We start from the raw sequence: 26,520 nt of genomic DNA, 5'->3' as shown, positions 1-26,520 counted from the left end.
CATTTTGGCAGAAGCTGGGAGCAGAGCAGAGGGTTCTGCCCACCAACCACCCTGCAACCCTGCCAGCTACCCTGTGCTGCCCCAGCAGAGCAGGGGCCACCTCAAGTGGGTGCCTTCCTGCACCCTGCGTTGGCTTGAAGGAGCCCACGGTCCCCACAGCAGCGTCTGACAAAATGGAGGACGTCACCACTGCCACCAGCAGCAGCGCGTCCAGGAGCCCTGCCGACATGACGCCTTTAGCGGCCCCATCGCGGCTAGGGCAGCAGGGAGCCATGCCCGGGGCGGCGCAGGGAGCTGCGCGCTCCGCCCTGCGGGAGCGGGGCTGGGCTCCAGGTCTCCCGCGGCCCTCCTGGAAATGGCCCCAGGTTTGCAGCCCGGCGGGGCGGGGCCGGGCCGGGCCGGGCCGACGGGCTGCAGTACCCGGGCCGGGCCGGGCCGGGCCTGCCCCAGCGCGGGCACTTGCCCCGAGGGAGCGGGCACCCGGCTGGGCTGCGCGAAGGGCTCCCGGCCCTGGCTCCGGGCAGCGCCGCGTCGCTGCCGCAGCAGCTGTGCCGGGAGCGGAGCGGCGCCCCCGCCTGGCCCCGGGCAGCAAGAGCCGCGAGCGCCGAGACTCGGGTTTCTCGAGCCAGCTGAATGGCTCGGAGTGGGAAGAGCTGTGGGCGGGGCCCGGGGGAAGACGGGCGGCGGCGCGGCCCAACCAGCTGCCGGCGTCGCTGACGGGCGGCCCACTCGCCCAATCGACGCGCTGAGCGCCGCAGCCCGCCCCGCGTGGCGGCCAATGGGGGCGGCCGTGGCCGAGCTCGCTTGGCCCGGGTCGTCCTCCTCCCCCAGCGCCAGCAGCTGCGCTTAGCCCGGGACTGGAGCGAGTTAGAGTTGAGGCGCCGGAGGAGTCGCGCCGAGCGCGTGCGGCCGGGGGGGCTGCGCTGGCGGCGGCCGGGTAAGGCGGGGCCGCGCTCGGGGGGACCTGGCGGCGCCGAGCTGCCCCGGGTGGGGACGGGCGCCGCCGCCTGCCCTCGCCTCGCGGCTCCCGGGCGGAGCGGACCGAGAGCCCGCTGCGTCGTCGCTGCTGGGGCGGGCGCGGGCGGCCGAGGGGGCGCGGGCGGGTGGAGCGCTCCCCGCGGCCCCGCTGTGACTGTGCCCGCGCCCCGGAGCCCCCGGCCGGCGCTGCGCCCCGCGGACCCGTCGCTGCCCTCCCGTATTGTTCGCTGGTGCCGCTAATGGCGGCGGGGAGCGGCAGTGCCGCTGGCCGACTGCAGGGGGAGGCCGCGGCCGGGGGCAGCTGCTGCGGAGGCTGCGCGCCCCGGGGCGGAGGACGGAGCGAGTCCGCGCTGGCGCCGCGGGGAGGGGCCGGGGCCGGGGCCGGGGCGGCAGGTGACGGGAGCCGCCCGCGGGGCGGTGGGGGGCGCCGGCTGCCCCCGCGGCTCCAGCCCGGCGTGGCGCAGCCCCATTGTGCGGCTGATCTCGCACGGCCCGGGGAGGGGCCTCAGGCGGGGGTCGGGGCTCCCGGCGCAGCCGCCGCTGCCCCTGGGCGAAGCCGCGTCCGCGGCCGGGGCGGCTCCTTCTCCCGCTGCCGCGGGCGTCGCTGTTGCGCTCCGCGGCCCGGGCGGGGGCAGGTCTCGGCTGCCCTCTGCGGCCGGGACTGGGAGCGCGCCCTGGGCGCCCGGACCGGGCCCGCGGCTTCGTTGCCCCTGTGGCGGCCCCGGCGGGCGGGGGAGCCGAGATCCGCAGCAGTCCCCTGGCTGGCGGCGCGGCGCGGAGCGGGTCCCGGCGGGCGGGCGCGCGCGCGGCCTTTGTGTGCGGCTGCCCGCGGCTCTGCTCGAGCGACTGCGCTGCTGCCGCCGGGCCCGGCCCGGCCTCTCCCAGGGCCGGCTGCCTTCTGGAGCCGGGGCCGCGGGCTGTCCCCGCACCTGGCGCGGGAGAGCCCGGCCGCAGACAGGCAGCGCGGCCCCTGCGCGCTCCGCGGAAGGGTGATTCCCGCACAAAGCCGCGGGGGGAAGTGAGAGGAAGGCCGCGTCTGTAAACACAATGTCGTCGGCGGGCGGTCGGCTGCGGCCGCGGGGCCGGCTTTCCCCTCTAGAGGCCGCTGCTCCGGAAGGCCCCGAAATACCGGGTTAGCAGCAACAGGGCAGGACAGACGTGCAGCTCAGTTTCTGGGTTGTGGTGGGAGTGCGAATCCTGAGAGAGCCTGGATGCTTGCAGCTTATGTTTGATTCCTCTTACTCGCCCCTGAAGCAGGGAGGCTGTTTTGAATGAGCAGGATGATCATTTCTTGGACTTCCATAGATGCATTGGTGACTCCCTCAGTGCCCCACTGCCCCATTCGTCTGAATTTGGTGGGATAACTGATCACTTGGAAGCGCCACACAGCCAGGGCCCCAAGACCCTTATAGTGTTTTCTTCATATGAACATGTAGAGAAAAAGCAAACCTGAAACTCACTTAAAGCACTACAATGGAGTGTCAGAAGACATTTCTTTCTGGAAAGTGCTTTCTTGTTTCCACCCCCTCTTTACCCTCCAACAGTAGAAATTTGTTAAACCTCCTGTAAATTAGCCTTAGCTCCCTTTGACTTCAGATACAGGCAGTCCTCGACTTGCAACGTTTGGAGTTGCAATGTTTTGCACTTACAACATTTATAAATTGACACCCTGTTTCAACTTTCACCCTGTTTCAGAGAACTAACTGTCCACAATCATTCTAAGATCTTTCTTGAGTAACAACAATTAGTATGGAGCCCATCATAGTGTATATAGATCACATGAAGTCCCTGGTCTTATCAGCTGTAATATCTTGGGTTACTTTTTCCAAACTTTCTTCATTTTGTACTTAACACTATTGACCTCTCTCTGCCATTACTACCTACAGAATTCTGTGGGGGTCTGTAATGCTTATGCAGAACAGATCTTTTGTTTCAGGTTTTCTTCCAGAAGTCCTGTCTACCTCAAATAGTAGAAAAATTATACCTAAAATAACTTTGAAGAGTTGTGGCAAAGCTTTTTCCTTCCAGCTAGAGGGAGCACACAGGGTTCTCAAGTCAGTATTAAGCGCTGGGAGTCTTACTGAGTGGTAACCTTTTTTTTCCCCTTTCAGCACGTGAAAGCAGCTGTTTACAGCTTGTTTTAGTATAAAAGCTAAATTCTACCGGAGTGGTTTAGTCTAGCCTTTCTGGAGCCTGTTATTTACTGGATTTCCTTTGGAATGGAGACTAAGTTGTCCTTGAATTCTTTCTATTTTTTTGTATCTTCCTTCCTTCCTCTTATTCCTGTCCATAGCACAGCAGCAGTGATGGCACAGAATGAAGTTTTGCCATGCACTTAGTTTCTATGGGGCTAGCATTTGACAGGTGTTTCACCATAACTCTTCAACTTGTATCCATGGTATCAAACGCCTCCAAGACTGTTTCAGGCTGGATATAAGGAAGAATTCTTTAATGTCCAAGCCCCCAAGGCCTGGAACCGACTGCTGCCAGAGGTGGTGCAAGCACCAACTCTGGACTTCTTTAAGAGACATGTGGATGATTATCATGCTGGGATCCTTTGATCCCCGCTGACTTCCTGCCCCTGGGCAGGGGGCTGGACTCAGTGATTTTTCTGAAGTCCCTTCCAGCCCTAATGTCTATGAAAGTGGTCGCTCATCCAGGTAGTAGCCAGACACTGGAATATTTGGCTTCAAGATTAGGTGACTTCAGGATGGCATGGCTGCTGATTGTACCTTACCTGGTAGTACCAGTCTTCCTGACAGTGGAACTTGGCATGTTCTAAAGATTACCGTCTGAGCCTAGATCCTTGCACTTGGAGCACTTTATGCTCTATGAGGCATTTGAGCTATAATTTCTAGGAGAAAATTTTAACCTAACAGAAGTTACATTGGGGTAGGGGGGGACAGCGACACTTAAAGCATACACCTAGGTTTTTATATCCTTTTTATCTAGGACTGTGAATATCAAGTAAATTCAGGTAGTGGTTTGGTGGGCATTAGACCTCCTATCTTCTGACCTCTGGGAGCAATTAATTAAAAGGCAAAACACATGATAAATCTGTGAAGTTTGGTGCCACTGGATTTCATTTGGGCCAATAGCTAAGTGGAATTAAAAAGAAAGTGTACATCTGTGTGAATGAGCACATCCATGCTTATTTCTGATGGGATAAATATCCTTGTTTCAGGATTCCGGCTGATTCCTGATTTTTCTTCTAGACAGGTTAGAATCATAGAGAAGTTCATTTGGGAGGGATGTAAGGTCATCTAGTCCAACCCCTTGCTCAAGGCAGACTTATCTCTGATTAAATTCTTCAGTCAAGTTTTTTTTGTGTAAGCTGCTCTTAAAGACTCCTGAGGATGGGGATTTCACAACCTTTCTAGGTAACCTGTTCCAGTGTTTAAGCACCCTCCAAGCGAGAAAGTTCTTCCTGCTATCCAACCTACATTTCCATTGCTGAAATTTAAGCCCATTGCTCCATGCCCTGTCCCCTGTGACTGCAGAGAATTAGTCCATCACCATCTTTATAACCACCCCTTAGGCATTTGAACACTGTTATCATCAGATCCCCTCTGTGTTCTTTCCAGACTAAATGATTCCTGTTCATTCAGCCTTTCCTTGTAAATAATGTTTCTTAGACCTCTAGTTGTTTTTGTTGCTCTCTGCTAGACTCTTTCCAATTTGTCCACATATTTCTTGAGGCATGGGGCCTAATATGCCAGGTGAGGAGTAGTTAGATGTGTTAATCTGAAGTCAGGTGGAAGGCAAGCAATGATGAAGTAGGCTTTTTACCTGTGCAGGCTAATGCCTTTTTGAATGAGTTGGTCTCTAAGGTACCACTGTGCCCTGTATTGACTTGCATGTGATGCTCTTGTTAATACAGCCCTGTATGCAGTTGGACTTTTTTGCAACAAGATCACACCGTTGCCTTGTTTAACTTACTGTTCACTTTTTTGAAGCTACAACATTTTCAACATAGATAAGTTGCCATATCAACAGCAATACAGGCCCCCTGATGCGGTGTTCAGCATAGCATTCCGTGTGTTGATCTGCCCCGGAAACACAGATATCTTTCGAAATATTTAACGCCTTGATGCTGTTCGGAGAATTCTCTGCTATTTTTGTCTTCTGTACATCCCCTTGTCTAAAAGGAAGCAAAGCCCAGGGCTGGGGAAGAAAAGAAATCCTAAGTGCAAGGTAATACAACTAGGAACAACGATTGTAGCCCAGACTTACCAGATGAGGGAGCTGTACTGTGTAGACCTGACCGAAAACTTATGGAATCAGAGTAGAGGTCACAGCTTCACCTCAAAACCAGGTTTCCTTTGCTCGCTATGCAGTATGCATGGTATCTTCCCAAATTAGATTTACTCCTTTGGTATGTAGTCTATATTTGTACCTAGCATGAAGCTGAGTTTAGTTTTAGCATTTTCATATCTGTATTTGATATAAATGTGTTTTCTAACATTATGATGTAACTAGAGGATAATAGAGTGGTATATTTAGCACACATCCAAAGCATTGTCTGCCTGCAACAGGGAAATCGACTCCTCAACTGAGAAAAATGTCTCCTAGTCAAAGGCCAGGTTTCTGAGGGAGAGGAGAACTTTGTGGAGGATTCTATTGGCTTCTGGGCAATTGGAATAACACTGGTAGGGGGCTGGCCTTGAAGGCTTTGGTAGGATAAAATCTGTCTCTGAATCTTAGGCTGTGGAGGTTCAGTAATCCTGGCAGCCTAGATTGGCAGAATCAGCAAGAACCTGAATTCTGGGGATATTGTCTGGTCTCGAGGGCTAGAACGTAGCCAGGTGAGAGGTAGAAACCTTAATTGTTTTGCTTTTGTCTCTAAGCCTATAGTTTTGTTTGTGTAATTCTCTTCGATATAATGCTGGGCGAGTAATATTCCAATCTAGCCCTTTGTATGGAAAGGAGAACCTAAAATTTCTTTCCTGTGGGATACCTGCCTGGGGCTGGTAGTAATTCCCTTACTGCAGCTGCAGGGTCTGGTAAAAGGGCAGTGGAGCTAAAGCTTGCAGGGTAAGGATTTATCCCTGGGCAACTTCACTCTGTTCCTCAGGGCAAGTGGTAGCTCAGTGTGGAGAAACTCAGGGAAGGTGGGTCTGTGACAGTGGATGATTTCCCAGGATGTATCCATACACAGTCCTTGGATTTATTAATTGGGGAACATTGAAGAGGAATAAAATGATTTTAACTCCTTCACCTTTCTTGGAAATTCCTCTTTGGAATGGAGTCTTCTTTCTGAAAAATTGGAGAGTTAAAAGAAGACACACGATAATGATTTTGAAGACTGAAAATATGCAGTGAAAGACTTGGGAAGCTTGATCTATTTAGCTTACTGGAAAAAATGTTAAGTGACTTGGTCATACGTAAGAAAATATCTTATAACAGGGTTCTTTTTTTGTAGAAGACAAAGACATAACAAAATTAAATGCCTGGGGACTTGTTAGACAAATTCAAATAGTAAGTGAGCACAGGATTTTTTTTGAAAATACAGACAGAAGGTAGAGCAGGGTGGCAGCTTGGAGACTAAATGGTTTGAAGGCATGAGCTTTTTTAGGCAACAACTTACTTTGTTAGATGCTAGGAATGGACATGGCTAACCACCTCTGTGTTGACTGTAAGGATAATTATCCGTTGGAAAAACTTACTGCAAAATCTCTAATACCTTTCAGATTTGGAAGTCTTCAACAAATGTTAGTAGTTGCTACTAATTAGGTTTGATGAAGGAATTACTGAATGAAACATTATAGCTGGTGATCTGCAGCAGATCAGATTGTCAGAATTGAGGGGACAGCTATGAATATAGTTGTCCCCACAGTAAAGGTTGTCAGAATCTGGAATGGGCTTCCAAGGGAGGTGGTGCACTCCCCTACCTTGGGGGTCTTCAAGAGAAGACTGAACAAACACCTAGCTGGGGTTGTCTGACCCCAGCACTCTTTCCTGCCCAGGGCAGGGGGTTGGACTCAGTGACCTACTGAGGTCCCTTTCAACCCTAACATCTATGAATATTTGACTACAGTATTTTTGTATCTGATGGAGTATATGGAGACCAGCATTGGGGAATCAAATATATATATGCTGTGTTTGCCTTGACAGTGGACACCAATCCTCCATTATTATTTTTGGAAGATAAATTTATTTAATTTTCTTTCAGGGATTGTGAGATGCAATCAAAATCTCCAACTTCTTGCTCACCAAACAATACATCTATAAAAACCTATCTTGCTTTCCACCCTGACCATCATCCATCATCTCCAGATTCCTTAACTAGTGTGGTATTTTTTTGTTACCCCCAGCATTGAACTTGGAAATCCCCAGTCTTCACATCTGCCTCCCCCCGCCATATGAAATTATGCGTTCTGGCTCCCAGTTCTCATATTTAGGCCTTCTTACCTATGGTTGTCTCCACCTGGGATTTCTTCCTTTGCTTAGCTGGGTATACAGCACCTTTTTATTAACTCACGTGTTACTAAGGGTGTTTTCTCCTCAGTCCTTTATCTGTACCAGTGTAATAAAATTTGGGGGTCGAATATGTATGTATATATAAATGTAACTTTCAGGAAAAATCCAAAGAGTTGAGTAATTAGTAAAATTTTTTTGTGCTTTTTGTCATTTCCCTTCTGTGTATGTGTGTGTCTAAATGTTTTTTTTTTTGTAAGTTTCTGGTTGGCCGGAACCTTGCTTTCCATGTTTTTGCATTTGGTCCTATTAACAGAAGGGTAGGTACCATACAGAGTATAAGGCCATCCTCTTAATACCTTTTTCACATGAGAACCTTTGATACTGAATTCAATAATATTAAATAGAAACATCAGAAGTACAGTAAACTTCTGTCTAGTACTGTGTTAGGTAGATTTTGTGATCAGTCACGTGTAGAATGAATGTAGAGGGTTGTGGGGTGTTGAGAGATTTTAGACCCTCTTAAGAGTCAAGCCACAAGGAAAGTGGCTTCTGACCAGTCTTCAGTGTCACTGTTAAATAACTGCAACAGCTGATACTGTTGGTTGCTAATCTGAACAAAGTCTAAGAACCTTCAGCATGATCTCTTGACCCATGTGTTTTGAATGCCTTAAGAGGATGCTTATGTACATGGAGAGGAGACCAGTTATGTAGAAGGAGAACCCAGAAGAGTTTCATAAAGCCAAGGACACATTTTTCATTTATAAACTAACTAAAATATAGCTAATTAATTATATCTAGTTATATAGTTAGTCTGTAAAGGTGCATATCTACCCTGTCTTTTGAGGAGTAAAGTCTGACCAGAGGGGAGCATTGCTCCCAGCAGCCATTTCAGCATCTCCATGCCTCCATCCTGGCACAGGAAGCCAGCTTTCTCATGTGTGTCCCAATTTTGTGTGTGCATGTGCACGCATGCGTGCATCCCCTATATTCAAATATTTAATACTTTGCATGGCAAGCACTGAAAACCTAGGAAATCCCACTCTTAATTACTTGTATAAATTTTGACCCATTTTACCTATGCAGAGTAGAATATTTTAAATTAATAAACAGGTCATAGTGATTTTTTTTAAATCTTGTTTTGCATCTCTACTTCTAGCTTTCTTAAAGGTGATTCTCAGTGTTGGTAGTGTTTACCAAAACAAATCAATTTTCAATACAAAACACTGAAGGTGAAATATTAACTGTAGTTACTGAATTCATAGAATAATAGAATCATAGAAAGTTAGGATTGGAAAGGACCTCAGGAGGTCATTTAGGCCAACCCCTTGCTCAAAGGTAGACCATCCCCAGGTGGATCATCCCATCCAAGGCTTTGTCTACATGGGTCTTGAAAACCTCCTGGGAGCACGAGTCCACAACCTCTCTTGGTAACCTGTTCCAGTGTTTTGCTCTCCTCCTAGTGAAAAATTCTTCCTAATATTTAATCTAAACTTTCCTTGCTGCAGCTTGAGACCACTGCTCCTTGTTCTGTCATCTGCCACCACTAAGAGCAGTTTAGTTCCATCCTCTTTTTAACCACCCTTCAGATTGTTGAAGGCTTCTACTGAATCCCCTCTTAGTCTTTTCTTCAGATTAAATAAGCCCACTTCCCTCAGCCTCTCCTCAGAAGTATGTGCCCAGGCTCTCTAACCATTTTCCTTGCCCTCCGTTGAACTCTTCAGTTTGTCCACGTCTTTTCTGTAGTGGGGGTCCCAAAACTGGACACAGGACTCCAGGTGTGGCCTCACCAGTGCTGAATAGAGGGGAATAATAATCACTTCCCTTGATCTGCTTGCAGCACTCCTACAATTGCAGCCCAGTATGCTGTTAGCCTTCTTAGCAACAATGGTATACCAATAGCTCATATTAAGTTTATTGTCCACTATAACCCCCACGTCCTTTTCTGCAGAGCTGCTGCTTAGCCAGTCAGTCCCCAGACTGTACTGATGCATGGAATTCTTTTGAGCCAAGTGCAAGATTTTGTACTTCTTATTGAACTTCACGAGATTTCTTTTGGTCTCATCCTCTAATTTGTCTAGGTCTCTCTGAATCCTAGCCCTACACTGCAGCTTATCTACTACTCCCCAAGCCTGGTGTTATCTGCATACTTACTTAGGCTGCACTCCATCCCACCTTGCAGATTGTTGATGAAAGTATTGGACAAAACCGGTCCCAGGACTGACCCCTGGGCCACTCCATTTGATATTCTTTGCCAACTAGACATCGAGCCATTATTACCCTTTGAGCCCAATGATACAGCCAATTTTCTATTCAATTTATCATCCATTCATTTAACCCTTACTCCTTTAGTTAGAGAATGTTGTGGGAGATATATTTTGACTTTAACAAGACTTTTGATATCATCACATCCACTGCTCTCCCAGCATCCACTGAGGCAGTTGTCTTGTCATAGAAGGCAGTCACGTTGGTTAGGCATGACTTGTCCTTGGTCAGTCCATGCTGACTGTTCCTAATCACCTTCTCCTCAAAATGATTAGAAATAGACTCCTTGAGAACCTGCTCCATGATTTTTCCAGGTACTAAGGTGAGTCTAACTGGTTTATAGTTCCCTGGATCCTTCTTCCCTTTCATAAAGATAGGTGCTATATTTACCCTTTTCCATTCATCCCCAACCTCTCTCAAGCAGCACAAGTTTTCAAAGATAACTGATTTAACTATTCTTGGCTACCATGAACAATGCCCTGATAAAGAATATCATGCATTTGAAAGCTTGTCTAAGTGTACTGCAGTGACATGGTAGGTCCAATGAAAGAGTTCACTCTTAAGAAATCCTTGCATCTCCTCAACTTATCCTTACAGTTCATTTCTATTCATTGACTGAAAGGAAAAGAAGCTTTCCTGCTGCTTTTGATCCATTTGGTTCAAAATTTGAGAAAATAAGATAAGATTTGAGATAATTTGAGAAAATTATCCAGGAGCACATCTGCAAGGGACCAGCAGGGGAGATTATGCTTAGAGACAATCAACATGGGTTCATTAGAGGCAGGTCATGTCAGACCAACCTGGTTGCCTTCTATGACCAGGTCACAAAAGCCTTGGACGCAGGTGTTGAGGTGGACGTAGTCTTTCTGGACTGTCTCTCGCCCCATCCTCATTAAAAAATTAGGCGACTGTGGTGTTGATGCCTCCAGAGTCAGATGGGTTGCAAATTGGCTGGAGGGCCACACCCAGAGAGTGGTGGTGGATAGGTCATTTTTGACCTGGAAGGACGTGAGCTGTGAGGTTCCCCAGGGCTCGGTCCTCGGGGCCCCCACTGTTCAATATCTTCATCAGTGACTTGGACAAGGGGGTGAAAAGCAAGTTCGCAGATGACACCAAGATGTGAGGAGAAGTGAGCACGCTAAAAGAGAGGGATAGGCTACAACTAGATCTGGACAGGTTACAGAGTTGGGCAGATTGAGACTAGGATGGGTTTTAATATGGACAATTGCAAGGTATTGCACCTAGGGAGGAAAAACCAGCAGCAGACCTACAGGCTGGGGAACTCCCTTCTTGTCAGCACAGAGGCAGAAAAGGATCTTGGAGTCGCTGTTGATTCCAAGGTGAACATGGGCTGCCAGTGTGGGGACGTGGTCAGGAAGGCTAACCGCACCTTGTCATGCATCCACAGATGCATCACGAGCAGGGCCAAGGAGGTGATCCTCCCCATCTATGCGACATTGGTCAGGCTGCAGTTGGAGTACTGCATCCAGTTCTGGGCGCCGCAGTTAAGGAGGGATGTGGACAGCATTGAGAGGGTCCAGAGGAGGGCCACTCGCATGATCAGAAAGCAGCAGGGTAGGCCCTACGGGACCTGAATCTGTTCAGCCTCCACAAGAGAAGGCTGAGAGGGGATCTGGTGGCCACCTACAAACTTGCCAAGGGGGACGAGCAGGCAATGGGAGAGTCCCTGTTCCCCCAAGCACTACTGGGAGTTGCAAGGAATAACGTCCATAAGCTGACTGAGAGTAGGTTCAGGCTAGACATCAGGAGGTGCACTACACCAGGGTTGTCCAACCTTTTTGAATGTGGGGCCGGATCATGAACTTTTTATCACCCAGTGGGCTGGCAACCCAAACTGAACAGCCTTACTTTGGCGGCAGGGGGAAAAGAGAGCGAGAAATCACTCGAGTGTCTTCTAACGTGTCACATTCTCAGCTGCAATTTCTAGGGAGGGAAGAGTGTCCCAAGAGTTCCCCCACCCCAACCTTGTATAATTGAGGTCCCCCAGCCCCCCCCCAGTAAAAATGGCAGGGGGTCAGGGCAGGAAATCCATAAGAGGTAGTCAGTTGGAAAGCAGCAAGAAGACCACCTATGGAGGTTGCTGGGAGTCTCCGGGGCTGGCAGGGGTACCAGCTGCAGCCCCAGCTCTGGTGCTGGGAGAGTGGCGGTGACATGGGCCACACCGCTGGAGCAGATATGGGGAACAGTGCCCACCCTGCAATCCACATGCTACCCAGAGTCTGGGGGGGTTCTGGGAGGTCTTAGGGAGGGTTTCCCCCCCTTGTGCAGTATGAGCTGTGTGTGGTGGGGGGGGGGCGTGTTTTACCCACTCCTCAGTGTGCATGGGCCCCTGGGTGGGACTTTTGAGGGTCTCTGGGATGACCTCCCTAGCCCAGACTGTCAGCTCTCCCTGCAATGCTGGGGCTGGGGTGGGGGGTCTGCAGGTGAATTCCTGCTGCCTTTCAGGTTTTACCTGCTCCCCCAAGCCTGCCTGGGACCCTGCCATGGCTATGTGGGGTCTCATGGGGGTTTCCCTTCCTCCCTAGTGCAAGGCTTCCCTTGCAGGCTCCGCAGAGCAGAGCTGGCATCGCTGCCTGTAATGCAGTCGTGGGGTGGGGAGATTGGTTCCCGCATTTGCATCCTCTTTTCCCATCCTGGTGGTATGTTTTGAATAAATAAAAAAATAAAACCTATACAGACAAAGATGCTTATTTTTATTTTCACAGACTCAATATTTCACGGACTTAACATAGACATTGTATTTATAACACATTACAACCTGCCTGACATCTGATTCATCACCAGGCACCTGCCTGACCCCACTGCTTTCATTCTTCTTTGTCCCCAAACTTTCTTCCCCTCCTCCCTATTTGTTCTGCCTTTTGTCTTCCTGATTTCCTCCTTTTCCTTTTTGTTTGAGAACCTCTCTCACCTTGTACTATTATCACTGTCCTGTTTCCCTTAGGCCTTTTTCCCCCGCTTTCTTTCCCCTCTCTTCCCTGTTTTACTTTTGTTTTTTCTAATTTCGACCTTTCTTCTTTTCCATGACTTCCTGTCACTCTTTCTGTGTCCCTCTTTGCTCTTTTCCTGTCTCCTACTTATTCATTTTTCACTGATGGCTTCTTTCTACCCTTGCAATCTATCACTGCTCTCTCTCCTCGGGGCAGCAGCGGCGGGACCCAGCTCAATGATGAGCCCGGCCCCGCAGCTGCTCCCCTCCCCTCGCTGCTGGTTGGGGCCCACGGGCCGGCCCTGCCTGTCTCGCCTCGCTGCTGCACCGCTGCCGCCTTTGCGCTCCGTGTCAGCGGCAGTGCTGCCGCCTCGGGCCAGATAAAATGGCTTGGTGGGCTGCATGTTGGACAAGCCTGCACTACAGTCAGGGCAGCTAGGAGCTGGAACCAACTTCCTAGGGAAGTGGTGCTTGCCCCTACCCTGGGGATCTTCAGAAGGAGGCTAGTGTCACAGGCCAGCTGGGCACTGTTGAGTGTATCAATTTTACCATAGGCCAACTGGGCTTTTTGGTTCAGTTTTGGATCGAGGAGGCAAAGTTGGGAGTGAAATAAAGGCAAATTTATTATAGCTTACACACACAACAGTTAGCAGAAAGATAAATGCGATAAGCAGATAATGCAGTATAAAGAGCTAATAGTAAATAATAACAGATAATAACAACAGATAGATCAATCTGTTGCAGGCCAACTGGGCACTGTGAGGGTATTAGCCACACTGGGCTGTTCAAAACAAATAGACAGACATGGGTTGGCACCTTATTGATAGTCCCTCAATGCTAGGTGCGCGTCAAGTGATTCCAGGCAAGTCAGGCGTCCCCAATGATCCATGCTGTCAGAGGGATTACTGGGGACGATCCCTTGATCAGGATCCGATCCTCCTCACACCGGGAGTCTGGGGTCTGGGCGTGGAACAGAAATGACCGTTCTGTTCCCTCCTTCCTGCTGGTTATCTGATGCATATGTTTTTATACCTAGTCTTATGTTAATCTGTTGGCCTCAGGGCCACTCGTAACGTTGCCCTATAGCTGTTACCCTATGGGATTGAAAGGTGTTAAAATTATTATAAAAGGTTACTACCCAGACTCGGGTTTATCCAATAAGCAAATTATGATGCAGCACCTTTAGGTTTGAAATTGACATCGCCCCGCCTAAATCCCAACCCCTTTTAGGCTTAATTTGAATATGCTTTCTTGGGATATGCTTTCCTGGAATGTGTTGGGTGTGCCAAGCAGTTAGATCCAGTTTTTATTGCTAAGGCTGAACCCTGAGCAAAAAACTGTTAGGCCAGCTAATCTCACAGCTACAGCTTTGCCTATGGGGCCCAGTCAGTTCCATGAACAGTTAATTTATCATTTTGCTTAAACTTATGACAGACAAGTTACATTTGCAGTTTACAAACTTTTACAACCTTATATTAACTAATATTACGTGTTTAGGCAAAATACCAAATGCCTCCAAGAAGCACATATTATTGCTTATTAATCCCTCTGGTTCTGGCTGTTACAGGCTATATAGACACCTAGCCGGGGTCATTTGACCCCAGCATTTTTTCCTGCCCATGGCAGGGGGTTGGACTTGATGATCTGCTCAGGTCCCTTCCAACCCTACCAACTATGAAACTATGGTTTCTCAACTTCAAGTTGTTAATTTGAACTAGTTCACTGTATTGTAAAGAAGGAAGTAATTCTCTCAGCAGTGTCAAAGGAGGCAACTACTATCCAAACATACTACCTGAAAAAATCAATTAAGATTAATTTGAATTTGATTATATATTTAAACAAGCCATAGTTTAGGACTTAACACTACTTACAATTTTATATTTACATTGAATTAAAATATTTTTAATTTTAAAAAGGAGGAAATCAGGAAGACAAAAGGCAGAACAAATAGGGAGGAGGGGAAGAAAGTTTGGGGACAAAGAAGAATGAAAGCAGTGGGGTCAGGCAGGTGCCTGGTGATGAATCAGATGTCAGGCAGGTTGTAATGTGTCATAAATACAATGTCTATGTTAAGTCCGTGAAATATTGAGTCTGTGAAAATAAAAATAAGCATCTTTGTCTGTATAGGTTTTATTTTTTTATTCATTTAATTATTAATATTTTTCTACTTAAAAATTAACCTAAAATCCAATTTTTTACTTTTTATAAAATATTTTTGCACTTGTCTTTATGATACTATGCATCTTGGACTGTGTTCTAGTAATTTAATCCAGGGACTGTAGTAAAAGAGGCTGTTACCTGTAGGACCCAGGCACATTAGTTGTAAAAGTTTGAAAGATGTATGGTGAAGTAAGCAGGGAACGTAAGTAGGGAACTTTAGGAATCGGCTTGTCTTTATGGTTAAGAAAGTTGAATGCTTCTGGTGAATTGGATTCCATTTTGTCCGTGTCACAGAGATCCTGTATGGTGCTGAACAAGTCACATAAGCAAAAGTTTTAAATGTAGCCACTGGGTGCCTTATTTTCTGGGTCCCTAACTTGGGACTTGTGGGATCTGATTTAATAAACACAGCTGCAACTAGGTGGCAGCCCTGTTATGAACATAGAAAGTATGATAAAATGATCGCCTTCTCAATTTGTACTCCCATAATTAAGAAATACCTTAGATAATTTTGGCTTTATTCTCCATGCCTCATTCCTCCCTTTATCCAGTTTATATATGTGGCTAACAACTCGTATTCACAGGGCTGTTGTGAAGGTGAATTCTATGATGTTGGCAGAAGGAAAAATGTACAAATGCATGCAGCAGGAAGGACGATAAAGAAATTAATTCTTGATTCCATGCAAAGTTTGAACTGTGTGGAGTATAATGACCTGTGGAATTAAATAACCTAATATTTACCTAGTGGATCATTGAATGAGACAGGTGTCCTATGATTGGGTGGGGTGTTGGGGGGAAAGAGTGCTTGAATTCATAATCCAGTGTTTTCTTTCACTTTTGACTTGTTAAGTATCTTCACGTGACTGCGTGCAGGCATGTGTGTGGTTTTTGGTTTAATACAAATACAGTTTGGAACCACTTTTCTATCATGACTATCTTCTACACAGATTTGTTTCTACTGGAGAAAAAAATACATTGCTAATAAACTTCACAACTCTTTGCTGTACAGAACAGAGTGTGAAACTGGAGTATTCTGTTCAGGGTTGAATTCCAAGTTCTGAGGAGATTGTATTCAAATATTTATGGACTTTTTGTTCCCGGTTGTCATCCCTTCTTAGGCTCTTGCATGCTTCTTAGCACATCCCACATGCCATTCCTTTTTTTTTTTAAATTGTCTGCTTGTGAATAGGATACATTTCCTTTTCTGTCCAAGTCACTGGCAGGGTAGAACCTGATCTCCCCGATAACAGGTTTGATGCCTAGCTCTACGGTGGCTTCTGGGGTCCAGGAGGAAACATTGTAGGGAATGTCTGCTTGGCACCATAGCACTGGGTTGCATATGTTCAGTTAATTTGCATGGGATGGTATATTTACAATCTGATTGCACTTGAGAGCCTTTGGGGGTGAAGCATACTCAGTGTACTAAATTAATATAATCCTCAACAATGGTATTTACCCAAATCCAAGATGACTTTGTGTTTAGAAATCATAGAAAAAGTAGGGCTGGAAGGAACCTCCTAAGGTCCTCTAGTCCAAAGACAACCCTTCCACCCAATAATTAGTTTCTATACATAGAAAATGTTAATAAATCTATTATAAACCAGGTAAAAGAAACAGAAAATTAATACTCGAGGAGTGCTGTCCATCAGATCTTAAGATGCTGCACCAATGATTATTGGCTGCAACTGTGCAAGGAAATTCAATCTGCATTTGATGCTGGAAACATCAGAGGCATGTATGACAGGTCCATTTGCATAAAAAAAATCAGTTCTGTTAAAGACTGCATCAGGAAAAGTCATAATGGATCAAAAGCAACAGATGGAAAGATGGGTAGAACATTATCTTGAACTCTGTTCAAGGGAAAATGTTGTCACTGACAGAGGCCGTAATTTCCATTGAGATTCTTTCCTTGAGGAGCTCAATGATATTCAAACCATTGAGGACCTAAGTAAGACCATAGACAATGCGACCATTGGCAAGCCTCCAAGAAAAGATGTAATTCCTAAAGAGGTAATGAACTGCGAGACTCCTGTCATGTTTTCCCACCTATATGAGCTGCTTACCTATTGCTGGACAGTAGGGACAGTGCCACAAGATACACGAGATGTCAAAATAGTCACTCTGTATTAAGAATAAAGGTAACCACAGCAACTATAACAACTATTGTGGCATTTTACTATTAATAACTGTTGAAAAAGATCATTGCTGGGGTGGTGCTCAGACTTCAGATCCTTGCTGACCATGTTTACCCTGAGTCACAATGTGCCTTCAGAGCTAACAGGTCCACCATAGATATGATCTTTGCAGTCCAACAAATCCAAGAAAAACATAGGGAACAAAGGAGGCCCTTCTACATCACCTTCATTAACATGACTAAGGCCTTGGACCTTGTCAGCAGAAAAGGCCTCTGCCAGTAACTGAAAAAGATCAGCTGTCCATCAAAACTCCTTGGCATAATGATGGAATGCAGGGAACATTGGCTATGGTAGATCAACATATGAGGCTTTTGAGATTCAAAGCAGGGTTGTGTCCTTGCCCTTACCTACTTTGGGATTTTTCTTTACCCTGCTGATTTATGCTTTTGGGACCACCATGAAGGAATTTATCTACGTAGTTGCTCTGGTGGAAAAGTATTCAACCTCACATGCTTTAAAATGAAGACTAAAATATGGAACGTTCCTATTCGTTAACTGCTATGTACTGATGACACTTCACTTATAGCCCACACAGAGAGCAACATTCAAAGCTTCATTAGTTGCTTTGCTCATGCCTGCCCAAAGGTCTTACAATCAGCCTATCAAGAGTTCGGTCTTACAGTCAGCGTCAAGATGACCAATGTTATGGGTCAGAACACTGATTCACTGCTAGCAATCACAATAGGTAAAAATGTGTTGTATGTTGTTGTAAGTAATTACCAAAAACCTGTTACTTCAGGCTGAATTGAATAACTATTAGCAAAGCATCAGGTACCTTGAGCATGCTGAGCAAATGAATATGGAATGACAAGAAACTGTCAAGACCCAGATCAAAGTACATCATTCTTGCATCATCACCACCCTTTTGTATGGTAGCAAATCCTGGACCAGGTATACTCTATTCAAGAAAAACGCCTCAGTAGTTTCCACTTACGTTGCCTTTGCCACATCTAACAATTTCCTGGGAGAACACAGTTGCCTGCACTGAAATCTTAGAATATCTGGACTCATTCTGGCCTTTGGATTCTGTCTTAGTGGCCTAAAGGGGGGGAGGGGGGGATGGAAGGTCTGTGCAGCCGCCACTCTGCTAAACTCCTGCCTAGGCATATGTGTCAAGGGTCTGGATGACCTCCCATGCATACACCATGATCTGGAAGGATTGATGGTCTTAGAGTGTGTTGACATTCATAGATTCATAGATACCAGGGTCGGAAGGGACCTCAACAGATCATCGAGCCCAACCCCCTGCCTGGGCAGGAAAGAGTCCTGGGGTCAGATGACCCCAGCCAGATGCCTATCCAGCCTTCTCTTAAAGATCTCTAAGGTAGGGGAGAGTACCACTTCCCTTGGAAGCCCATTACAAATTTTGGCCACCCTCACCGTAAGTTTTTCCTATTGTATAGCCTAAATCTGCCTGCTGTCAGTTTTTGACCATTGTTCCTTGTTACCCCAAGAGGTGTCCTGGTGAAAAGAGCATCTCTGATACTTTGCTGCACGCCCCCCCCCCATGCCTGTTCCCCTTGCCACTGCTGCTGCATGGCTTTTCTTGGGGCAGAGGCAGCATGTGCTCCATGCATCAGGTTGGAGCAGGGCCAGGGCCAGAATTGGAGGGTAGGCAGAGGGGGAGGGGTGGTAAATACAGTAAGTAGGCTCTACTTGGTATTTGTGGAATGAGGTTTCTGGGCTAAATTTGGGTACATTTGACATGGACAGCATGTGACTAACATACTGCTCCTGAGATGAGGGCATTATACTAGTTCAGTTTGAGGTCCTTGCTACAAGGCACAAAGGCAAAATATTCTCTCAGAAAAAGGGCAGCAGAATTCTTTAATATGAACAAAACAATGAAACTTTCCTTATCTTTCTCCTGAAAAACAGCCAAACCGTAGTAACTGAAACTTCGTTAAAATGAACAGAAGCCAGCTTGAGGCAGACCATCTAACATAGAAAGCTTTAGTCTAAGCAGTTTGCCAAAGTTATGAGAGATGAATAAGAAACTTTTACTGATAGTATTGGGTGCCAGTATTAACAATTTGTTCAGTGGAGGCCCAGAATTAAAATATCATAAAGCATCTGGGCCCGCTCCCCCTTCCCTTCTGCTGCTTGGGGTCCTGGCCTGCTCCCCCTCCCCCACATTACCTGCAGGTAGCGGGGGTGTGGAGGGGGGGGCGAGGCCAGATGTGCTAACCTTCCCCCCCCCCCCCCTGCTCTGTCCCTTGTGTCCCCACCATCATAGTGGCAGGCTGCCTTCTGTCACAACACTTCGCTCTCTGATTGGCTGTTTGTCAGCCAGTCGGAGCACAGATAAAGCATTACAGACAGGCAGACTTAAACTTCTATAATATTAGAATTTTCTTTTAAAATATGTAGTTTTTTTGGTAGTTGATAAAGCACTGTTTTATGAAAGAGGATTAGATTTTTTAGTTAGTGGGGGTATGCATATTTTACCAGTTTACTCACTAATGGCTGTCCTGATTTGAAGCAGGGTCAGTCACTGTTACATAACTTGCTTGGCCATATGAAGTAATTTGTTTTCTTCCTCTCTCCTCCCATCCTGGAACATGGTTAGCCATGCCATGCCATATTACCCAATTGTTTAAATTTCTGGAATGTCATCAGACAAGCAAAATAGTCACTGGAGTTGGAAACTGAACTACCACTCTGGTGGTATCTTCCAGTGCAAAAGTGAGGTATGTTTAAGTGCTGATGATGTCTTGCATTCAAAAGCTTGTCTCGTGTTATCCCAACTCCATAGTTGATCCAATAAAAGGTATCACTAAGAAATACATGTCTCCAGGTGTGCAGTGGCATTCCTCTTTTTTTTTACATGTGTTCATAATCTTCAGTTCTGATAAGCATGGTTATATCTAAGTTATATAAGCATGGTTGATGTCATATACTTAGACCTCAGGAAGGCCTTTGATATGGTATCCCACACCATACTGGTAAACAAGTTAAGAGACTGTGACTTGGATGACTACACAGTCCGGTGGGTGGCGAATTGACTAGAGGGTCGCACCCAGAGAGTCGTAGTGGATGGATCAGTATCGACCTGGAAGGGTGTGGGCAGTGGGGTCCCGTAGGGCTTGGTCCTTGGACCGATATTCTTCAATATCTTCATCAGCGACTTGGACAAGAGAGTGAAGAGTACTTTGTTCAAGTTTGCGAATGACACAAAACTGTGGGGAGAAGTGGACACACCGGAGGGCAGGGAACAACTACAAGCAGACCTGGACAGGTTGGACATATGGGTGGAAAACAACAGAATGCAGTTCAACAAGGAGAAATGCAAAGTGCTGCACTTATGGAGGAAAAATGTCCAGCACACCTACTGCCTAGGGAATGACCTGCTTGGTGGAACGGAAGTGGAAAGGGATCTTGGAGTTCTAGTGGACTCCAAGATGAACATGAGTCGGCAGTGTGATGAAGCCATCAGAAAAGCTAATGGCACTTTATCGTGCATCAGCAGATGCATGACGAACAGATCCAAGGAGGTGATACTTCCCCTCTATCGGGCGCTGGTCAGACCGCAGTTGGAATACTGCGTGCAGTTTTGGGCGCCACACTTCAAGAGGGATGTGGGTAACCTGGAGAGGGTCCAGAGAAGGGCCACGTGTATGGTTAAGGGCTTGCAGGCCAAGCCCTATGAGGAGAGACTGGGGCACCTGGACCTCTTCAGCCTCCACAAGAGAAGGTTGAGAGGCGACCATGTGGCTGCCTATAAGTTCATCACGGGGGCACAGAAGGGAATTGGTGAGGTTTTATTCACCAAGGTGCCCCCGGGGGTTACAAGAAACAATGGCCACAAGCTAGCAGAGAGCAGATTTAGACTAGACATTAGGAAGAACTTCACAGTTCGAGTGGCCAAGGTCTGGAATGGGCTCCCAAGGGACGTGGTGCTCTCCCCTACCCTGGAGGTCTTCAAGAGGAGGTTAGATAAGCATCTAGCTGGGGTCATCTGAACCCAGCACTCTTTCCTGCCTGTACAGGGGGTCGGACTCGTCTATTGAGGTCCCTTCCGACCCTAGCGTCTATGAATCTATGAATCTATATTCCAGATCTCCCATGATAAACAGCATATTTACCCAAATCCAAGATACCCCCTCCCCCATAATTGGATTCTAAATGTGGAAAATGTATAAACTTGTTAGTTTTCCATGTATAGAATCTTATTATTGGAGGGTTGTCTTACATTCCTGTCCTGTCCCTGCCACTACTGCAGGGGGTGCAAGAAGTGACAGGGGAAGGTGGTGCAAGAAATCAGTGTAGGAGGCAGTGGAGGGGCTCAAGAAGCTTGATCACTGCCCCCAACACCCTGAAGCCTCACCCCCTTGTCCATCCCCTGCCACTCAGCTTCTGCCCCAGGCACTGAGTGCGCATTTGTTCTGGTCCTGACCTCAGCCCTATAGCAGCAGTGGCCGTGGCATCTCCGGCCTGGGCTCCTCAGGCTGGAGCCAGCAAGGTTAAGTGGCGGGGGGGGGGACCCATGGGCAGCAGCTGCCTCTCCCTTTCTGCTCGCAATCACCTTGCACTTGGATTCAAGATAAAGGGCACCCCCCCCCCAGGTTAAATGGGGGGGGGGAACGGGACATGGGACGGAACCTCCTTGGATTCAAGTAAGTATGGTAAATACCTCAAAAATATAAGAGGCATTTTCCTTCAAAGAATCCTAGAAATTTTTCTTAAATGAATATAAGAGAAGTAGTTCAGCCTTTTGCATTTTTATATGCTGCACCAAGTCACTAAGCTTTTACTTTTTACAAATAATTTATTTTTTTCTGTTTCAGGGCTTTTTTTGGTGGCCAGTTTTCATTTGGCATGCCTGGAACCAAGTGGTTACTGTATTTACTTAAATACAAGTTGAGGCTTTTTTTTTTTTCTCATCAGTCAGCAGGGGGGGAGGTTCCTCATCTTACATTCACATACAAGGGAACCTCATTGTCTATCGTGAACCTGCTGCTACCCCTGGCTTGGGCTCAAGGCAGTTGTGTGCCCTGCAGGCACAGCTGGGGCCTCCAAACTTCTCCTGTAGTCCCAAAACCAGTCCACCAGTCTAAACCACAACGCAAGCAGGTTAATGAAGTTGATTAAATGCAGCCAATACTGAGCATGAGTATAAAACACATGGGCCATATTGGGCAAACAAACTAATGGGAAACTACCACAAGGAAGGGTTAGTGCAGTTCATCTGAATATGAATATGGTAGTGTCCGTTGTGCTTCGTCCCCTTCAGTGCTTACTCTTTTTCAAGTCATGGTGAGCCATTTCACTGAATACATTTCCATTTCCTCTTCACTCCTGCTCCCTGTTGCATAACTGAGAGAGGCACAAATATAAAGTTAAGTTTCCAATACTTAGATTCTATAATTAGAAAATTAGAACAAATTTATACATTTTTCATCTATAGAGTCTAATTGTTGGGAGGTCATCTTTTATTTGAGTGAATAAGGTATTGCCCAAGTTGCTGGTTAATAATTGTCAACTTCATGTTCCTTCATAACCCATAGTGTGTCCAGTTTTGTGTCACTACATCTCTTGGACCTTGTCTTCTAATTTCTGTAGCATTTTGGATTCTTGTTCCATCGTTCTGGTACAGGAACATCTTGTAAGCCATCTGTTTTCTGTTTGAGTAGCAGATCCAAAGAAAATACAGTTTGGTGGTTACTACATTGATGGTATTTTAAAGCTATAGACAGCTCCAATTTTTGATGACCAGAATCTTTTATGACTAAATTGGCATCAAATGTATCGGAAGTGGCAAAACAGTGTTTTAAAATAGCCATGCTGGCTCTTACACCCAAAGTTAGTGAACTTACTAGGGTTTTTGTCCATATTGGAAAGCCTTGTTAAACACTGCGTGTTTTCTGTCAACACTTATTGAAAATGATTGTTTATTGCCATGGATATAATGAAGTTCAGTATTATGGTACTCAGTTCTGCTCCTGTCTGAACAAGAGGGCAGCCATTTTCATATTCCTTTGAGAAGAAACATATAGTGAAAAAGCTATTGTGTAACCATTTGAATGCACCTGAAACTCCCCATTTGGACCCAGCTCCACACTTTTGCCTTCTGACATTTTGATATTGGCAGTGCAATAAAGAGAACATAGGCTGCTTGTATTTCAGAGACCAATGATGCTCAGTTACACTAAAGGTAAACACATGAACTTCAACTTTCTAGTGAATTTTATTGCTTTTTTTTTTTTTTTTAAATAAAAAATAAAACCAGATTGCTTTGAAATACTATGTCCAATTTAGAAGCCTACTCACATTTTTCTTTTATATACAAGTATAGGAGGACCGGGCCCCAGGGGTGGGCATGACACCTTCTGGTGGCCAAACGGCTATTGCCTTACTCTGGTTCTAGGTGCCCTCACTTCCACTCTCACCTGCCATGCCTTGATGTAATTGTTAGATTGTTAAAGGGAAGCTGCCTAAGGGTCCTGGAATACACCCTTATCCTTCCTTTGCCAGTGGATCCCCTCCCAGACTCCACTCACTCAAGCCCAGTCCATCAGTGGATGGGCCCACCTGGTCCATATGTATCCCAGGGCACCCATTACCTTATGGTCTGTTCACAGCCTCTGACCTTCCCTACAGCTGTGCCCATGCCTTGCAGGTTTTACTCAGTCCTTACCTTACAACTTCTCAAATTACAGCATTTCACACTTAAAACGTTTATAAATTGACACCGTTTCAACTTTCTGACATCAGTTTTGATTTTACAATACTTGATTTGATGCGACACCACACCCATGAACATGGTCGCTGCATCAGCCATGTCCCTGGAAAACATCTGTCCAAACTTGCTTGGACACTTGTTAAGAAAACAGACAAGACTCCAGAAAAACCTGCAGCCAAGACTCCTGAGAAGAGTCCAGCCAAGAACCCTTTAAAAAGTCCAACTAAGAGCCCTTCAAAAAGTCCAGCAAAGTTACCTCAAAGAAGTCCTTCCAAATCAGTATGATTGCTGTTTACAATATAAATGCATTAATGTAGCTATATTATTCATCTGTAATTAATTGAGTACAAAATTCTGGATTTTTGGTGAAAATGGGGTATCAGGTCTTGGTTCAGGAACCAATCCCCATTTATAACATTGTTTCTTATGGGAAAAACAGTTCCAAGTTGCAACATTTTGACTTAAGATGCAGTTTTCAGGAACCAATTGTGTTGCAAGTCCAAGGACTGCCTGTACTGTTCTGTCCCCTGGCTGGAGGCCTTGGCCTCCTTAGCTTCCTCCTTCCTTTTCTCTGGCAGTCGGCCTTCAACCCTGGCCCACTGATTTGGATTCTCTAGGCTTTAGCTCTGTCACTTTTTAGTTTCTCTGGGCCTCTGACCCTTGTGCCTCTCTCACTCTGGGCCCCTGGCCCTAGAATTCGCCCTTTTGGGCAGCTGGGCCCCTGGCTGCTAATCTTGCTTCTGACCCTAGTTTTTGTCTGGCTTGGGCACTTGGTGCACTCTGCTTGGGCACTGGCCCCCCGGCCCTTTCTCCACTACTCTTGCTGTTTGCCTCACCCCTGGCTAGGCTCAAGGCAGTTGTGTGCCCTGCAGGCACAGCTGAGACCTCCTCTGTAGTCCCAAACCTAGTCCACAAGTCTAAACCACAATGCAATGAGAAAACCCTCTGGCTGTAACAGAAAACTGTCCTCACATAGACCCCCATCTTCCTGGCTATATGTAATAAAGCTTCCCCTTTCTGGGTTGTATCCTCAGCTCCCTGGCTGAACCCCGACACTTCCTGCCCCTCCTTCATGTACCCCATACTAGGCATCTTGTTTGCAGCTCTTGGGTCTTCCCAGGTCAGCCAGGCAGTCCCCTTCAGCCTCCTTGCTCCAGAGCTCCCTCCCTTCCCTTTCAGCCTGCAGGGGCCACGCTGACTGACTGGGCTAAGGCACTGGTTTTATGTGCCTCCGAAATCTCACCCCATCCAGTCGGGTGCTTAGATGCACTGGTCCCTGGCTGCCTGCCCTCTTGCAGCTGGCTTTTCTTCAACTGCCACAAGTGCCAGGGGCAGACTTCTCTCCCTTTAAAGTGACAGGAGCACCAGGCTTCCTGTTACAACGAGTAACATTTTTTGTTTTGCTTATTAACCCCAACCCCTTTCTTTTAAATTATATATAATTATTGTATGAAACCTAGAAGACCAGCATATGCTCTGGATGTTAATTCATGTATGAAACTTGTTATATTATGGACCTATTTTACTATACATATTATCTATCTCTTTTAAAAAACAGAGAAAGTATGAGCTTTGTATCATGCCTAATGTGTTATCACTTATGGGCCAGACCAGAGGGTGAAGGAGTAAATTCCACAATCAGTGTCTTGGCACAAAGAATGGCCTTCTATGTTGTTTATATAGTACAAGTCTAAAGCACCTCTGCACTGAGTTACAGGAGTATGATATGGGTAAATATTCCAGTCCTTGGAAGTGGTCAGTAAAGAAAAGCTAGCAGTACAAATTTAAAAAGTTAAAAATAAAACACAACTTTTTTCCCTCTTGCTTTGTAGTCTTTAAGTTGCTAGAGTGGATAGTTTGTGTATATTATTTTGCTAAACCTTAGCATTATTTTTCTTCCCCATAAGGATAATCTTACTATGAAATTTTACACTTACAGTTTACAGGACAGATGTATATTTTAAGACTAGGGTCTCATACCTACTGAAACCAGTGCAAACACAATAATGCACATAGTAATTTAAGTAAACAGCATATTTTATATTGAACTGTAACTAGTAAAAGTTGGTATGTTTTAAACTGACTATCCTTTAGCATGGTTTATAGTTTGAAATCAGGGATAATTGGGATTTTCAGAAATGCTACCCAGAGGCTCTGTAGCTCATGTTTAGTCTTCCATATTTGAACATTTGGGGCCTCTGTTAATACTGATGACCACAGCTTTTTCATATATGATAAGGCTGAGAAATGTTTTAACACAAACAATTTTGATTTGAAGGAACAGAAATTTGTCACTAGCACTTTTTGAAAATTAGTCTTACCTTTTGTGCAACAAACACTTATGCACAGGTGAGTATTTCTGAAGTTATTTGAGTTGTGTTCATATGAGTAAAACTAGCTAAGTGTTTGCAAGAGCATGGCCTTAGTTTCTCATATTTTGTATGTTTCCTGTAAAAGTCTTATAAAATTCAAATGGTCTACTCCAGTTGTTCTCAAGCTTTTTTAGACTCAAAGCAAAAACACCAGCTCTTATTTTTCCATAGTCAAAACATGAGTTTAAGCTGATGGAGTGATTCTGTTGCAAAGAACTCAGCCCCCAATAGGTCAGAATACTTTTGACACTCTGAATTCCTGTTTAAAATCTCTGAATTTATCTTGTGAATCTTGTGGACATGTTTATACACACAACAGTGCTAATTTTGTACAGCATCCTGTGGCATCTCAGAAGGATCTTGTGGCACCCCAAGGTGTTGCAGCATCCTGGTTAAAAAACTGCTCTGATAATTCATTTAATGGTTTTGACAGCTTGTAGACTCCATTTTGTTTTGTGAATGCCATTTTCTTTTCAGGAGTTATATTTTCTATTGTAATCT

At 46.1% G+C, this 26,520-nt stretch overlaps 1 protein-coding gene across 7 annotated transcripts in view; it reads left to right on the top strand.

Moving 5' to 3' along the window:
* Positions 1 to 26,520, top strand: part of ZMYM2 (zinc finger MYM-type containing 2) — a 160,583-nt gene that overhangs the window by 25,227 nt on the left and 108,836 nt on the right. Inside the window, exon 1 of one of the 7 annotated variants that reach the window (XM_059720661.1) lies at positions 783 to 937. The exons of the other annotated variants lie outside the window; for them this stretch is intronic. The gene's annotated coding sequence lies outside the window, so the exon portion shown is untranslated. Of the gene's footprint in view, positions 1 to 782; positions 938 to 26,520 lie in introns of those variants that run through there. 7 annotated transcript variants of the gene reach the window in all.

This window comes from Alligator mississippiensis, chromosome 1, assembly GCF_030867095.1.
Source record: "Alligator mississippiensis isolate rAllMis1 chromosome 1, rAllMis1, whole genome shotgun sequence".
NCBI classification, from domain to species: domain Eukaryota; kingdom Metazoa; phylum Chordata; order Crocodylia; family Alligatoridae; genus Alligator; species Alligator mississippiensis.
This window is presented reverse-complemented; position numbering and strand designations above follow the sequence as displayed.